A 16,430-nucleotide genomic window follows, 5' to 3' on the forward strand; every position below is an offset into this window, starting at 1 on the left:
TGTCCTTGCATGCATGGTTTTGTGAATGGGTTGTTTACGAACATAAATCACATAGAAAGTTGTATGATTGTGTAAATATAAAATTCTTGGGAATGAAGAGGCTACTTCCATATGGGTAACACATAGGATGCCACATGGACAACACATGATTGTCGCATGGATAGGATGTGACTTTCCTCCTTAGTATTAATCATAACACACCCCACAACGCAGATCAACCCACATTGCGGCTGTCACGGTTCTTCCCACATAGCGGCACACATGATCCTTTTAGATGGGCATAAGGGGCTATTGATAGGCATGCATGGAGCCCAAGATGGGCAACAAGGATGAGGAAAAGTCCAACCAAAGTGAGTTGTCCGCTCTTAGTTTACGGCCAATCCTTTCTTTTTTCAACTCCCGTTCATCAGGAATAAGATTGATAAAATTTGGCACAATGCCTTTGGGGGGTCAGCTAATGCAACGGATAAATGGATCAGAGCCACAGCTTGGACCAAAATTTTCTTACAAGCAATCAAGCGAAGACCTGACAAAGCTACTCCAAAGCTAGGTCTCTTAGAACACAAAAGCTTGAAGATCAACTGGCTCTCCTTGAGCATGACAACACTGATTAGGGTCAGAGGAAAATGAGGACAGTCAGAGATAAACTCAAAATAGAAGCGGAAATAGCAGCCAACCAGATCAAAATTTACACTCAAGATTGGTGGGCGGGAAGAGCAGATAAGGCTAATGAGGATATGTTCAAAAGCGTGAGGAAAAAACATGCTAAAGAATCCCTGGAGGCACTTCATGTTGAAGATAGACGCATTCAAGACCTAGTTGAAATTCTTGAGGTGAATTTAGAACACTTTAACCAGCTGCTAGGAGAGGAGGAGATCATCACAACAGAAAAGGCCATAGCTCAAGGGAAATGCTCTAAAGTTAGAAAAAGAAAAGTCTCCTCTTTTGATAGCATTTATCTGGACAGAGACCTCACCTTAGAGGAATTGAAAGGTGCTATCTCTGGGAGACAGGCACTTTGGGATAGACAAGTCATATCGTGGATGGGGGGAAGGTCTTAGCCATCTATTAAAGAATTTAGGTGGGCAGGCCACTCAAAACTCTTTATTGTCCCCATCTTTGTCGAAGGACAAGAAGAGCTAATAGCTCAACTAAATCGGAAATGGTTTAGAAAAGATGTGGAAAGGGCTTGGACAAAGAGATTCGAAAAAGTGTGGGACAGAAATCTCTCAGAGAAGGAGGCTTGCTCTTATGGCTCATCATGCACAAAGGAGTCTGCACTGCCAAATGGGAACTAACAATTGGATAGGGAGATGGACTATGCCAAAGATATAACAGAGCTCAGGAAAATATCCCCCACTTGTTTCTAAACTGTAGATGCTCGAGAGAAGTAAGGGGCAATGTGCACAAACTGTTTGAATTTTTCACGATAATTATATGCTTCTCTTGTTGGGAGATGTACCAACTAGAGCTCCAGACAATTGGAACATTATGCGCAGCTCCATTCTTTGGGCTCTATGGGTGCAGAGATGCTCTAAGGCTTTTGGTAATGTGTTTGTTGATACTAATGAAATTATAATGAATGCATGGATGACCACAGGAAAGAGGTGCAAATCTTGAGAAGATCTCACGACTGCAGCAGCAAATCCAGGAATGCTGCAAAAAGGATGAACAAAATCGTGAAGAAAGAGACTACCCTACTGGCATAGATGCAACAACAGGTGGGAAAAGAAGATATGCCCTCGGGCTCCACCCCTCAGCTGGTACTCTCTCATGGCCAGACAATGCCGACGGCCAACAACGCTCAGCCTTCTTTCTCCTTCCCCGTGCTTACCGATCAAGCGTCGATGGCCTCCCCAGTGGTACAACCTCTCCTTATTGCCTCGACATTACCTCAAGGATCCTCGACTTACACTACTCTTCCTTCGGTTCCCCCTCCCTTGGTCGTCTACAAGAGACTTGTGTCACGGAATGATCCTGCTCGAGTCACTATCAAAGTTTGCAATGAAGTCATGCCTCCCGACTTCAAGGCTCCTGAGCCCAGGCCAAGAACCAGACTCCAAAAGCCGTGCCCCCATCCGCGAATTCCAGGCATGATTGTACTTCGGATGGTGGCACACTTGGCTCCCAAAGAAGAGCCGCAGGATACGACTGGGTAGATTGTTGTTTTCTATTAATGTTGTTGTTGCTTTAGTTGAACGGACTATTATTAATACTATTAGGGAGGTCAGTGATACCGATCAGAGTATGATTTTCAAGTCTTATTGACTTTTGTGAAGTTGTATATATTTGACTCTACCATATTAATATACACCCACATTTTTCCAAAAAAAAAAAAGAGTGTGAAACCATAATTGAAGTCCCACTATAGTGCACGACCGTGCTTTACCAAGAGCTTGTGGCCGCTCTACAAGCAAAAGATTATCTCAGAGGATGGGCACTAATCCAATGGAAGTAGCTCCAACTCAAGATCCTATCTACTCTCATCCAAACACCTATCTACTCTCATCCAAACATGACATGGGAATGTTCTATAGGAGAAAAGACTCTGTGTCAAATTTGTCAAGACTTGTTAGAAGATGGAAAAATATATTTTGCGTGTCCATCCATTCAGGATTTACTACACATAGAATGAATGCTTTCACTGCATATGTATGCCTCATGGGCAATCCTCCCCTTGTGTCATTAGTGGTCTGCTACCGTTACTACAAAAGCCCAAAAATCTTATCTATGGGGAATGACATCTCCACCATCCCACCCTTGTAGTAGTTGATGATCCCATATCACCAAGAAAAAGAAGTGTTGGAGGATGATAGCCTATCCCGCATCTAACTTTCCATATCTCACCACTCTATGTGCCAATGCTCAATCTCATAACCTCACTCCCCCTTGACTTAATCCTGTACAGCCAACCGCGCTCCTTTGTAAGCGTGTGCACTGGCCCTTGTAGATGAAAGGGGGATGAAATTGCCAGTGAAACCCGAAGGGTAGAGCTTATGCAAAAGTGTTGATATGATCATTCCTGAGGAGCCGTGGCACCAGGTACTCACTTGAAGGCTCCCCATCGCTTCAAGGGTTTCCGACGCTCGAGGTCTGCCCAAGTCAGGTCCCCTTGAACTACGGCCAGACTCAAATGCCTTGTATAGAGGTCCTCTAAAGAATTGGGGTCTACCTATATAATCTCAATATTATGTGGATATTAATATCTATCTAATCTCTTTCCATTAATAATTCCGTGGTATAATGTGTTGTGGCAATAGTAATATATTACCTGGAGTAATGGTAAACCAATCCTTTTGAAGGGAGACTTACTCCCTCCATGGAGGGTATATATGTTCTCACTAATATCCCATGGTGTTTTATAGGGGTATGGTGTAAAAGTGGCAAACTATGTGATACTTCTCTTACGAGAATCAGTATAAATCTTTTTCTCTCTTAAAGAGAGCTTTAAGGGAAGACGAGTGGAGATTTATACATCGTTGGATTACAAGGACAATGATGGACCATTGGATTCAGTTGTAATTTTAAAAAAAATTGGAGCGTGTGAATGCAAGGTTTCTAGTTAATTACTACATGATCCTTCACATTTCGTTGAGAGCGAAGATTTAGTAGACGGTCTTTTTGAGCGAAGTAAGCAGTTCGATGTGTTACCCACCCTCCTCCAAAGTCGCCAGCCAACCTTAGAAAGGACCTAAATGGACCATCGAATCTTTTTCTCTGAACTTCAATGCTGCCGGCTGGGATGCCTCACCCGCCTGAGATTTCCAAATATGTTGCGCCAGATCTCCTATTGTTGTTCCAATCAACAATTCGGACTGAACATCCAAATCCAAATGCAGAAGTAATAGAACCTTTATTGCTTCTGACCTTCGTACCTCTATCACTTCATGTTTGTCGCTGCACTTTTAACATGGCGTACAATTCACGGGCAATATCGTCAGAATAAATAATCTGGTTGAATGAATTCAACCGTTTGTTGATTCTTCATGAAAGTAGGAGAGGTCGCTCATCATGCAATCTCCCTACCATGATTCGGAAGTGATGTTACGATTTGTTTGTGCAAATTTTTACGAATAGTCCAGTTGAGTAATGAGGAGCCGTGCCAGATTGATGGTTGTGTTGGTGTAATATAATTGTAAATCATTATTGATTCGATGGCTATGTAGGTGGAGCGTGGAATCGGTGGTGGCAGATTCAAAGGATGAGACAGTTCAACTCTGACGAGGAAAGAAGGCGTTATCATTACAGTATGTGATTCAATCCATTGCTTCTTTTGGGAAGTGAAAGTAGGCAAGGTCTTTGAATTCGATGGGCATGATTATCCTGCCCTCCCCTTCTCCTATCCAAACACATGAGCACTTCGCTTTTCGCCTGCCCACACGATGGGCAAAACCTTGCTCGTGGTCCTAATGGAGAACTTCTCTCTTCATAACATAGCAAATTTATTCCATGATATAAAGGATTTTCTTTTGTGTTATATCATATCTAAGGGTCTCTTCAACTAGGGCTCCCCCATTAATTTGTATTGAACCCCTATTTTGCACGGGCTAAGATGCATGACCATCCTCAACCACTCCCCATCTTAAGATGGATCTTTGATTCTTAAGTTTTGGCTGAGTCATAATCCATGGCTCTGAGACCTTCCATCTCCTCCTTTCATTCCATTAATAACCTTCCATCTCCTCCTTTCATTCCATTAACCTTCCATTGACCTTCTGTCTCTTCTTTCCACCTCCTCCCCAAAGCCTTCCACTTGTCTTTCCACCTCCTCCCCCCTCCAAGCCTACATCCAAGAGCTCCTTCATAGTGACACATGGGAGACTCTTCTCCTCCAAGCTGCCACGTATCCTCTCTTCTTTTTTGTCCGTGTGGTTAATAGGTTAAAGATTGTTGCTTTATAATATGCATCATCTTATATAGAGGTCTATTGTTCCTCTCATCTTTTTATATATAGTATAAAAGTAATGTAAAGTGAAGATTATCTATCCATAATCTATAGATTTAGCATGCATCATTCATATGGTAGGGCATTGATACATCTACGTAAGGAATGCGCAAACCACGACGAGAACGTCAAGACAACATGCCTCCGACAGGCCAAGAACTGTTACATCCTGCATTTGACAAAGATGGAGTGCCATAAATAGGCGCTATTTACAACGGCTCTTAGGAGCGATCAAGAAGAAGAACTAACAAAGAACTAATTGCGACTGCAGGCCAGCTGGAGATGATGTAGCGACCACCTCGTCACATCTTCTCCCCCCTAAAGAGGAAATTTCGCGGGCATGGAAAGGTTTGATGCAAGAAATATGGGTCTTTTTCTGATTCTGCGTGCAGCGTTGAAGGGAATACGTGACCTTCCCTACTGGTTTGATGATCTTGTATGGGCCAACCCAGTGTGCCAGGAATTTTTCCACCAGGCCCTTCTTTCTGATGGGATAATGTACCATGACTAGATCTCCAGGGCTGAAAGATACCGGACGATGACACCGATTGTAGAGCAGTTTCTGTCTTTGTTGGGCCTTGGGCAAATGAGCGGCAGAGTTCTGACGAATGAAAGAGAGTGCATCCGTAGAAATTCGGCCCATTGGCGTGCTTTATTGTGCTTTATTTTTGAATGAACAAGGAGACCCACTTCAGGAGGAAATTTAGGGGGTCGGCCAAACAATGCCTTGAAGGGGCTGATGCGAGTTGATTCCTACAGAGCGATGCTGTAGGCAGTGATGACATACGGCAAGGAGATGTCCCAATTTGTATGCTCTGGATCAATATACATTGCAAGCATCAATTTGAAATTGCGATTGAGGCATTCTGTCAATGCATTTCCATCGGGATGATGTGGGCTGGTGAACTGTTGTGTGATATTTAACTTGTTCGTAACTACCTTCATCACTTCGGATTTAAAATTACTCCCTTGATCAGAGAGAAGTTGCTATGCGCAACCCTGTGGCAAAATTAAATTCTGAATTAAAAAGTCTGCTACCTCTGATGCCGTTTGTGTTTTTTGTGGACGCGCAATCGCCCATCGGGTCAGGTAGTCGGTAAGGACAATTATATAATTGTTTCCATCTTTGGAAGTCGGAAATGGCCCCATGATGTCGTATGCTACCAATTCAAAAGGGTGTGAGACCGATATAGATTGCATGTTGCCGGTTGCCAGCTTCATGGTGGGGGTTTTGAAAGATTGGCAAGTGGAACAGGACTGAAGGTGGAGATGCAAAGAGTGACGAATTTTTGGCCAGAAAACTTTGGTCTGTAGTTTGGTTAAAACTTTCAGAAATCCTAAGTGCCCATCGAAAATGCTGTCGTGGAAGGCATACATATACCGAGAGCGAACTGCTGTGGGGAGGTAAAGCCGAGGTTGTTGGAAAAGAGGTTTGTGGTACTACAAGATTCCGTCAATTACCCGAAAGAAAGGAGATCAGGAGATTGACCTTTTGATCTTCTGAATTTCTACATCTTGATCCTGAAGGTTTTTCAATTCTAAAAATATTGATAGAGAAGGGGAAATTTGAGGGCGAGGCAAAGGAGTTCGTCTTGCAACTGGGAGTAGTGGCCCTTGAACTTGTGTTGCTATGACTTGTGAACGTGATAAAGCATCTGCAATTTCATTTTGTTTGCTAGGATGGTAAGAAATTCGAAAATCATAGTCTTGCAGCAAAAATGCCCATCGAGCCAAACGCCCCTGAAGGTGCTTTTTTTTCATCGCGCTGGTTAAAGCTGCGTGGTCAGTTTGAATTTCAAACTGACTGCCATGGACATAGACATGTAATTTTTGAATAGCCCAGACCACGGCCAAACATTCTAAATCGGTGGCCGAGTATCACGACTGTGGATCAGAAACGGCTCGGCTTAGATAAACAATGGGGCGCCATTCATTATGGTCATCCTGTTGCATAAGTACAGCAACCAAACCATGATTGGATGTATATGTTCGTATCAAAAAAGGTTTAGTCAAATCAGGATGCCAGAGGAGTGCATCTTCTTTTAGAATTTGTCCAATTGTATCAAATCATTGTTGACAAAGAGGAGACCAATTGAATTTTGATTTTTTAGCAGAAGCTTCCGTAACGGAGCAACCGCTGTGGAGAGTTGCGGCATAAATCTGGAACTAAATCCTGCCAACCCTAAATTTGTTTAGCATTTTGTGGAACTTGGTAATTTTGTAGAGCTTGTACCTTTTGGGGATTTGGCCGAATGCCTTCTGCAGAAATGATGAAGCCTAAATATTTGAGTGTTGACTAAGCCCATTTGCATTTCTGAGAATTGATTTTGAGATTGAACTGTTGAAAGAGACAAAGTACTTGTTCTAAAGCAGTATGATGTCCTTCCCAAGTGCGAGTGTGGATCAGAACATCATCGAGGTAAACTAGCACCTTTCCTTGGATGATCAAATCGTGCAACACAAAATTCATAAGGCGCTGGAAAGTACTTGGAGAATTGTTCAGGCCAAATGGCATGACATTAAATTGATACAACCCGAATGGAGTGTGGAATGCAGTTTTCTCCCGGTCTTCAGCACGAAGTGGGATTTGATTTCAGATCCAAGGTAGTAAACAACTTTGAATGTGCCAGAGAATCCAAGATATCATCTAACCTTGGCAACGGGTATTCATCTCAAGTTGTGACTGAATTAAGAGGACAGAAATCGACACAAAATTGATAAGAATTATCGGATTTGCAGACGAGATGTGGTTCGCACGTCCACGGGCTTTTGGAATGGCTGATGATCCGATCTTTCAGCATTGATGTTACGTGACTGCGCAGAATTTGGACGTCCTTACTTGACCCGTGTCGTTGACCTGTAGAAATTGGATGAGAATCCCAGTGTGAATTTCATGAAACACATTGGATGTGGTACTTGTTGGTTTATCTCCTGCGAATGCTCCCGGAAATTGAGAAAACAGTTTTTTAATTTGAGCTTGATGCCACAAGTCTTCACGGACGACTGTAGAAAGTGTATTTGAAATTTTTTTGGAATATAACCACAGAATTGGTGGGACATTTGGAATTCTTAAACACTTATGGTGAGAATCAATGAGAGCTTTACGGTCCCAATCACATCCGAGCGCTAGAGGGAAATTTTGATTGGGTAACACTGTGGTTGGTACTACAAAACAGTGATTTGCCATGTCAATCTCAATTGTAGCTCCTAAGGTCGACACAGTGGAAGAAAGACTATCGCCGAAAGTGTTACGGCTGGGCGGCAAGGAATAGACTGGGATTTGTTGGTCTTGGTCAAAAGGTAGAAAAGATGAAGTAACTGAGCTTCCTGAATCAATTAACACTAGAACTGGAATCCTACCAACGTAAGCTTCTACTACAAATGCAATTGGATTAGGAGAATGGAATGGATGTGGAGAACGTGCCTCCTTCACAGCTCTAGGTGATCTTTTCCCGAAACCATGAAATTGAAAGGGGCATGAGAATGCGAATTTTGACCTGATTGTAACATTCGACAATATTTTTGAACATGGCCGAATTTGTTGCATGCAAAACATCTAGGTCTCCCTTGATGGTCGCGGTTGGGTAATTTTGGCCTATCATTGGAAGGGAGTTTTGGACGATAGCCATTTCTATTGAAGACCTGTATATTTTGTATATCAATGTCCACAGGAGTAGGGACAACGCTAGAAGACGAAACTGGAAAAAGAGGGGGCAAAGTTCGAATTTGAGCACCAGTTTTTGCCGAATTAAATTCGATACGTTGGGCGATTAGCAGTGCTTCGGTAAGAGTCGTGGGTCCATGATCTTGCGTTCTCTGTGCGATGGTCGAACAAGCCTAGGCCAGAGAAAGAACAACTTTAGGTCTTCAATCATGTTGGCATCCACCCTGAGCAAAAGATGAGTAAGTTTGAAGCCGAATTGAGATATTGATTCATTCAGGAGATGTTCAAGGTCTTGCAATTGTGTAAGTGCATCTTTTACTACATTGGAACTGTCGAAAGCCGTCGTAAGTGCTCCTTGAAGATGCAGCGAGGAATTTTTTACACCGTCATGAAGTTGGTGATACCAGGTCGCTGCTAAACCTGGGAAGGAAGGCTTAATTTCTTCCACCTTCTGAGCGTCTGACCAATGGTGGTATTCCGAGAGATTCGAGAAGTGATCCAACCAGCGAAAGATATCATCGTCTGGAGCATCGGTAAAGGGTTTCAGGCGAACCCTCGAGTCATGACCCAGACTCGTGATCTGTCGGGACGTCAGGTACGCCAGAGAGTAGAGTGGCAATCATGTCGTTCGAGCTCGGGTGTGTGGGAGAAGAGATCTGAGGGGCCTCGGTTTGCTCGTACTCCATGGCTTCCTTGGATACCCAACGTCTCCACCAGTTTTCTACGTAATGAATGTGCAAACCTAGACAACATGCGCTAGGAGTGTCATAAATAGGCGCTGTTTACAACACCTCTTACATCGTCATTGCATAAACTAAAAGGGTGTAATAAAACATTTTCTCATGTGGGAAATAAGTAATGGGAAGGGTGTGGGTGTGTGTGTGTGTGTGTGTGAGTGTGTGTCTCTCTTTCTCTATTTTTCATTATGGACATGTTATCAATCTATATACTCATATAGTATTCTTATTGTATGGGCTATCAAAAGATCATTTATATGATGTAATAGGTAAATGACAAGTTTTATCAAGGAAGGTCAGAGTAAGGGGGAATGTGTGTGTGTGTGTGTGTGTGTGTAGCCTCAACCTCTCTCTCTCTCTCTCTCTCTCTCTACCTCAACCTCTCTCTCTCTCTCTCTCTCTCTACCTCAACCTCTCTCTCTCTCGCTCTCATCGTAGCAACCGAGTTCCCTCAGACACTCTCTCTTAGCCCCTCAGCCCCCCCCACCCCTCTACCCATTCTGGCACCTTATTGTTGGTATCTCACATACGGCGCTCCTACATCCCGTATGGTGCCCCTTGTTACTTCTTCTCTATCTCGTGACCCCCCTACGCTTAGCCCTTAACCTATCGCAACCCCTTGGACCTCGCCATGGCTATAACTACTATCGTGTAGCAACTGTGTGCTATGGCCCCCCTTCCTAACACAAAAACACTTGCAAAGCAGGCTACAGGGGCCTCCTACTACTAGCCCACGCTCGGGGGAGTGTTCTCTAACCTCGTGAAGCCCCGTCAGGGCTGCTAAGTAGGGCCTTTAAGCCCTCCACCCAGCCAACAAGGCCATCCAACAAGGGCTTCAACCCCTACCAGCTCGAAACCAACAAGGACAACAAGAAAATCAACAAAGTCACCAAAGAGGAAGCTTCACTAGCAAATCCACAGAAATGCAAAACTAGAAAGTCAAAGGAAGGATAGAGAAGTATTACCAGCATACTTAAAGGTAACCCAAGGAAGTAAATCTGTGAAAAATGTCTCTATTTCTGCACTGCCGCATACAGAACCTGTAAATCAAAAAAATATGCTACATAATATTACAATTAGTAGAGATACCATGCCTATAAGAGCAGGACATGGGGAAAACAAGCTTTGGAGACAGCTATGGTAGCCCTCACTACAAGGATAACGTATAAAGCTACTATAGATGTACTCACATGCCTCAACAAAATTTGCCTTGTGCTTATAGAAAAAACAGACAACCTGGATGCCACCACTGTGGACCTATTGGCTAAGAAAGTGCATGTGGAGAAGACATTAGCTGAGATTAGAAAACAAGGAGGGAAGGTACAAGAAGAATCGAGGAAGGAAAAGGCCAAGAAAGAAAAATGGGAGAAGGAGAGGACAGAATGGGAAAATGAGAAGACCAAGCTCCACTACAAAGTCCACGCACTTGGGGTTGAGCTACAACAAATGAAGGGCATGCAAATAAAGAGAGCACTACCCATAGTAACAGGATACACCTGGGAGTCAACTCATAGGACTGAATTGAGGAGACATAGTGGGGTATGAGGCTCTGAAGGCATGGTTGTTCATTTCAAGACACACTTGAGACCATTCACATCTGTGGTAAGAAGAGAGGAGCATATACATCATATGTGGATATGAGTCCAATTGTTGCTAGATGCCCGACCGATCTTCATTCCAGTCTCCTACTTTACCCCAGGCACGTCATCATATGCTAATGATGTCACTATAGAGGCCCATTTGAGACTATACATGATGACATCACAAAGTTCTCCAGAAAGGGAGACACCCTTCTTCTGCAGGTCTTCAATGCAAGGACAAGAGATAGAAGTGGGCATACTAGACTTCGCATATGAGAGAGATCCCTAGATGGTTCCAGAGCTAGATGCAGCACAGCTTGGGATCCTGAGACATTCTGCAGATACCTCACATGTGACAAGATACTGGCGACACTTGAGTTGGGAGTAGTCCATGACATCATCAGGCTAGAATGGCCTTTAGACATGGCCATCGTCTGCGGGACAAGCACATGGCACTGGGACAAGGATAGTGGACTACCTACTTGGCCCATCAAGGATTTCTCCTCATGAATACATGACTTCATAGAAGTCCCTCCCCCACTCGGAGTTGATCACTCATCTACTACACTAGTCATACGGAGAGCCCCTACCTCACCTGCTTGTACCTAGATCCACTTTGACCATGCCCTCTAGCAAGTATGTGTGAGTCACTTAACTAGAGAGCTTTCGGCCCTACTGCAGGATGATATAGTCCTCACTCACGCTTCAGACACCCTTGCCTCAGTAGTACAGGATGCTACCACCAGATCCATCCCTACCAGCCACCAATCTGCACAGGCCCAAGATGGGAAGATGCCTCAAAAGCCTTGGTTTGATGATGTCTGAGTGCAAAGAGGTGTGAGCCCATCTCACACGAGAATGATTCCTAAGTCAATTGACATCATCTAAGGCACAGTGGATCTTTCAACGGTTGACACACCCCAAGAGACGAGCCTTCCTCACACACAGGATGGATGGGATCATCATATCATTTCAAGGAGGAAACCCAATGACTAGATGGGGATTCTTGCGGAGGGGAAGCCACCCATTCCCATAACTGATCTGGGAGTGTGGCACACTTATGTGTGCTCCTTATATGATGTTCCAAGGCAGCCACTAGATATGTCCTCTAACTCACTTGTTTACTGGGCAGAATGTATGGGTTGCATTTCGCCGGCTCCACAACCGGAAAGCATAGTATCATGAGGGCCTACGAACTGAACATTTTGCACATTGGTAGGAGGTCTTAACCGTGGTTCGTGCATAAATGTTCAACCATGTTGTATGCCACTACTTCCCACCGACTTGGAGCACCACCACTATTGTACCGATACAAAAAGCAGAAGACCCCATGGATATTGGGAACTATTGCACCCTCACAATTGGCCACACACTGGCCAATACTTATGGATCCATACTAAGAGAGTGATCATCAATCATATAGAAGCACGAGGGCAACGGGCACTAAAGTAGGTAAGATTTAGGACGCAATACTCTATTCGAGATCATATCCTCCCTCTGAGAGCTATCATTGATCACGCAAGCTCTAGACACTAGAAAGTCCACACATGCTTTGTCCACTTTCAGAAGGCCTTCGACACTGTCCCACAATCCCACATGATCATGAGCTATAGGTGATGTAGATTCTAGAGAGGCTAATCAGGGGTGTCATGAGCCTATATGAGTCAGTTAAAGGCAGAGTTCATGCCCCATGCGGTCTACCGGATTGCGTCGAGAGCACAATTGGGGTGAAGGATGGTTTGCTCCTCTCACCGACTCTCTTCAGACTTTACATTGATGAGCTCACACCCTTCATAGATCACCTAGGGTGGGGAGGGATTGCTACTAGGCAACCTCATGATACAGATATTGCTATACACTAATGACATAGTCCTTATATCATCTTCAGCTGAGGGGTTGCAGAGACAACTAGAGGCCCTATAGGTGTTCTGCACAAAGAGACACCTGATAGTCAATGTTGGGAAGAATGAGGTTATGGTTTTCAACACCTCACGCATAGTGCTCCATCGACTTAGCTTCACTTAATATCGCAAGCCAATGAAGATAGTGCAATCCTACACATATTTGGAAGCAGTCTTCATAAGACCCATTTTCTTGACGACCCATACAAATCAGGCACAACTCACACAGGGGCAGAGTTCTTTGGACCACCTAGCGCAACAATGCTTCCAAGCACAATTATAGGATCCACCAACAAAGGGCTAGCTTTTCGATATGCTAGTGCCGTCGAGACTGCCATGTCTGCATCCTTCTAGGCATGCTTCCAAGATCCACCAATGAAGGGCAGGCTTTTCGATACAGCAGTTCGGTCGACTGCCATGCATGCAGCATCCTCTCAGTATCCTTCTTGGGATGTGATCTCCCGACAATAGAGTGGATGAGATTTGACCAGCTACAAGTGATTGTGGGGTCCAGCATGATTCGGTGTAATCCCTTAGTCCCACATCAGATAGTACAAGCAGAGTTCCCTAGGACACCTCAGGTTGATGCCATCTTTGAGACAGTGACTTTCATCCACAGAGTTTGGGATTTACCTCATTGGAGACTTTCGAGGCTAGTTGTGGATTCATCAAGATGACTAGCAAAGAGCGAGGTTGGCCATGGATTCATCATTAGACCCCAGTATCTCGAGGACAAAGAAGTCTCACATGTACTGAGGATTGCCATTGGACAAATGCGGGTATTATCCCATTAGTTGAGGATTGAGACGAGGAGAGCCACAGGTACATCCAGAGAGTGATGGATCTGCATGCTACATACGTTGGGGCGGTTGAGATAGAGGAGCATTTTCTTTGTGCTTGCCCAGCCTACCGTGAGATCCGGGGCGCCATTGTCTCTATCTGGAGGGGAGTGGATTTGGTATACTATCACGACTGATCTATTTCCATGACCAGGTCTGCATTGGGCTCTATCTAATGGAGATGCGCCTGCACATGGAGACACACCTGTGACAAATAAGAGAGCAACAGAAGGTGGCTACACCACAAGACATGCAGGCTGACCAGACACAGCAACGCGTCACACACTTCTATACATTTGAGTTAGCCCCAGGACAAAGTGGAGTCGAGGAGGAGGAGCTAGTTTATATGAGGGCAGTCTGGATTAGCCGAGAGAGCCGACACGGTGCTGTCGCGAGAGAGGGATGCAGAGATCATGTGGGAGATAGAGAGTGCCCAAAGCACATTCTATTGAGGTATGATCATTCCTCAGGGGGACCAACAGAGACGAGGGGTTACTTTGGACATAGCCAAGAGACTTCAAAGATCGAGAAAATCGTGTCCCCCGCCACAGTGCGAGAAAACTTGACAAATGCAAATACAAGATATCTTCACAACTCACCAAAGAGCCATCACTATACCAAGCCTCTGCTTCTAAATCCCACCTCTAAGATTGACTTGATTCAATTTGTACTTGATTCATTATGATTTTGCTAGCATAGATTAGTACTCAGCAAGGGCCCTAGCACACCCATTGCTCCAGCCCATTGAGGTTTGTATAGAGTTTTCTTTTTCTGTGCACTTTGTCCCATAGGCCCACGAGGCCTCCCGCGGAGGTTAGTACCTCTCTCTCTCTCTCTCTCTCTCTCTCTCTCTCTCACACACACACATCTTATCACAAATATTTGAAAGAAAAAAGGGTCTATGAGACTCAAAAAATTTTGATACAATGAGCTGAAAGTGTGGAGCCTCTTGTAAGGCATAATCACCTATGTGAATGCAACATAATCATGTTATATCATATCTAATACATGGGAGATAACTAAGCCCGTGGTCATAGTGGAAGCTGTGATGTGAGACCACTATGATGGTCTTCTAGAGACTAAAAAAAGGGGACAAATATCAAAGGAAGTAATCTCAAGGGCAGTTCGATGATAAATGAGGTTGCAATGACATGAAACTATGATCAAGTGCTAACGCCACTCTGTGAGTGCTATTATAAATCCCATTGATCGTGCTCCGTGTCTAGCAAACTAGAACGAGCGAATGCCAAGGATGATCTGTGTATCAATCCACTGTTAAGTCTATCATGTCACTGGATCTTGGCCTCGTCGACCACCTGAGATCTGCTAGTTTGTATGATGTAGCAAGGAAAAAAAACGTGATCTTGCTTCAATTACAGTTTGGCTAGGTGCCCTCATCTTGCCTATATACCCTGAGCAAATGCTCTTTGCTCCTGACATCCTCACAAATTAAAGCAGCTATGAATCTCTAGTCTAGGTAAGAAAGGAAACTAGAGAGGAGTCCCAAAGCATCTCTCAAGACACAATGATAATGGCCATGGCTCTCATAATGCATAGGGCACCAGAAAGCAGAATCTCCTGCGATTCAATCTCTTGTCGATCACATAAGGTGCAGATGCGACTCCCCGTAGGTAATGCCCACATCCCGTCCTGTCTCAATACAGATTCAATGCGATAAGACACAAAACTGCCCAATCGATATCCTCAACAAATGTGGGAGGTGAATTCTTGTATACCTTGGTGGATCAATAAAGCCCTCCTTTGAAATCCGTAAGTAGATGCCAACTACTTTCTGAAATGTGTGGTTGTATAAAGTCCTCAAGGATAACCTAGTTGATATGTGAGCAAAATCGAATTAACCTTAATGCTATACTGGAAAGCCGGTACTCTATCCATGTGGAGCCCCATACCCTTAAACCACCTACATGTGTGCACATACCAACATCTCCAATCACCCTCACCTATCAGAGGAAGATAGGGCTTGCCACGTTAATATACATCGTATTGAAGTGCAAGATCTGTACTCCCCAAACTTGATAAAGGTATGTGATAAAGGTTGTAATAGAGATGCAGCCTAACCCCCCCCCCCCCCCCCAACATTTACAGTCTCAAGCTCATTTATATCAAGGTCAAACAAGGTAGGTGACAATGGGCAACCATGGTTGACTCGAATAGTGCTCATCATCTCCTTTGTCCACCCTACTCCCATTCGAACGTTGCCTGAAAACCCTTTGTCCACCTTACGCCCATTCGAACGTTAAGGGTCCATGTGTGAGGGTTTTATGATCTTCGATTGGCCATTATGAAGCTTCAAGGCTACATGTTTGACACCACTAATTGTAAAAATGGCCTAAGATAGAGCTCAATCACTGGCTAGTAGGGAGTATCATATAATGTGTAAATATGAGTGCCATATTTCGATGTCCATGAGAGCCTCACCGCTTGAGGAACTTTCACCAGAAGTCAGAGCTAAACAAAACGTTTACTAACTCCTTAGTTTGGTTAACAAAAGATTTCTTTTTCCTGGGGACAAGATGGTGATACTTGTCCATCATCTCCACCTTACTCGATTAATCTCGAACCAAGTTAACATTGGAAAGCCTTACACTCATCATTGTACCACCTATTGCAAGGTACAAAGACAAAAGGCAATGTGCGAGTAGAACAAGTAGCATGTGTAAAGCTATGTAGGATGGCCTCGTGGAGCGAGCGAGAATTCAGAGCGACTTAATCCCTCTAGGAGTGATAAATGGTTAGGAGTGAT

Source organism: Dipteris shenzhenensis, chromosome 14 (genome assembly GCF_047967505.1).
Source record: "Dipteris shenzhenensis isolate YYH24624 ecotype China chromosome 14, Dip_SZ_1.0, whole genome shotgun sequence".
NCBI lineage: Eukaryota > Viridiplantae > Streptophyta > Polypodiopsida > Gleicheniales > Dipteridaceae > Dipteris > Dipteris shenzhenensis.